At 51.6% G+C, this 2,095-nt stretch overlaps 1 pseudogene; it reads right to left on the bottom strand.

Annotated features, from left to right (window-relative positions):
* Positions 1 to 708: 708 nt before the first annotated feature.
* Positions 709 to 1,430, bottom strand: LOC117094175 (annotated as a pseudogene).
* Positions 1,431 to 2,095: the final 665 nt, after the last annotated feature.

Genomic DNA, 2,095 nt, shown 5'->3' with positions numbered 1-2,095 from the left:
GCAAACAGTCTTTATTATGAGAAAACAGTGTTATCTAGAAAAGTCACACACCAGTTTCTTTCTAATAAAATGACAAAGAAGGGTTCTTAAATAATTTACAGAGAGCAGAAATTGCTCTTGTATAGGGCTACCCCTCCCGGCACACCCACAGTGCTCTGCATTGAACATATACATAGGTACCAGTGAGTCCAGGGTCTTAAGCCCGGAAATATCTCCTATGCCTTCCTCCAAGTCCCTGGTAGGGAAAGCAGGGATGAGAGTGGGACCCCCAAGAGCCTTAGCACTGGAAACACAGCAGGTGAGTGACTCTGCAGATGACTCTCCCAAAACCAGGCACCTGGGTGCACAGCTAAGAGCTCTCTAACATCTGATGCTAGCACTTCACGTTATAGATGAGTCAAATACAAGGCTCAAGGTCAAGTGTACGATCAGTTTCTAAGCTCAAGGGTCCCCTGAGAAATTCTCCCCACCTCTGCAAGGTCTTCCCAAGACACTCTAAGGCTGTGGCAGGTAGTCACTGATGGATCCAGATGTGGCCGGAGCAGGGGGGGGGCTCTGGACCCCTTGTTAGTCAGGTCCTTGTTAGCAGTGGCCCGGGGTACTGATGGCTCCTGGGGGCTTCCTCCAGGAAGCTCACGGGGAAGCACAGACACCTTGGGTATGAAGCCTTGGCAATCAGACAGGGCTTATTTCCTGCAGGCCACTTCCTCATCCATGAATGAGAGAGAGGATGTCAGCACCACTCTTCTGCCATAATGGCTTCATCTAGCTTTTGGGACAGCTTCTGGAAATGCTGAATTCCTGCCCCCATAGGCTCTAGGTCACTGTCAGACTGGCTGGGAGAGCAGAGGGGCTATGCTGAGGAGTAGGGGCTCCAGAAGGCAGCCTCCTACATCGACCACCGTAATGGGTAGGCATGGAAGCCTATCTGGGCAGAGAGGTTGTGATGCTCCTTCTCCCAGAGGTCTGTGGCTGAGTGGCCAGGGGCGTCTCCAGACAGCCGGGTGTTCTTCTGGCTCAGGCTGTGAGTTGGGGATCCACTGCCCTTCTGTGCCCCTCTCTTCCTCCTCCTGGGCTTCACTTGGATCTCCACCAGCCACTTGGTGCCACTTTGGCAGGACTCCTGGATTCTCTGGGACATGGCACCCAAGGCATTCTTAGCTGAGTGAGCTATAGCGTGGAAGCCCTGCTGCCCTGGCTCTGGGGTTTCCAGGCATTTCCAGGAAAGGCCTGCGCCGAAGTTGAGGTTGATGGCTCTCAGGGGCAGCCTCCTTTGGAACTGTCTGCACAGAGACCCCAGGGCCCCCATGGAGTTATCCTGATGGCTGGCTGGCCACAGGCTGCAGCTCCTTGCTGTCCTCCAGCTGCTCCTGGTGCTGGAGAGATCTCCAGTGCATAGAGGTCCCCATTCTCTGCCACCGAGAAGCCATCTGCCTGGCCAAGAGTGTTCTCTGCCCACTAGACCCCAACACAACCAATGCCAGTCACAACCCAAGCACAGCTGCTCCTCAACCACCGCCCACTATATACATTTAATGGATATTTAACTCCCTTTCTACTGTTTTTTTGTGATTATAAACATCCTTGTATATATTTAAATCATTACTTTGTGCCATAGCAACTAAACCAAGCTTGTTTCCAGACTGCAAATTCCAGCTTCCTAAGTCTTTACTGAAATAATTCAGCATGATTTTTAAATGTACTTACAGTGCTGACCTTATAGCCTGCATCATGGTAAAAACCAAAGCAGCTGAAGAATGATCCCTGCTTATGATGTAAAAATGGAGGCAGAAGACATAAATCTAAGGCAATATACAATTTAATGTGACAAAATTATGATATAGGCCGGGCGCGGTGGCTCAAGCCTGTAATCCCAGCACTTTGGGAGGCCGAGACGGGCAGATCACGAGGTCAGGAGATCGAGACCATCCTGGCTAACACGGTGAAACCCCGTCTCTACTAAAAAATACAAAAAAATTAGCTGGGCGAGGTGGCGGACGCCTGTAGTCCCAGCTACTGGGGAGGCTGAGGCAGGAGAATGGCGGGAACCCGGGAGGCGGAGCTTGCAGTGAGCTGAGATCTGGCCACAGCACTC

This window comes from Trachypithecus francoisi, unplaced genomic scaffold, assembly GCF_009764315.1.
Source record: "Trachypithecus francoisi isolate TF-2019V2 unplaced genomic scaffold, Tfra_2.0 Lachesis_group13, whole genome shotgun sequence".
In the NCBI taxonomy this organism is placed as follows: Eukaryota; Metazoa; Chordata; class Mammalia; order Primates; family Cercopithecidae; genus Trachypithecus; species Trachypithecus francoisi.
Note: the sequence above shows the minus strand (reverse complement) of the source record. Positions and strands in the feature narration are given on the sequence as shown.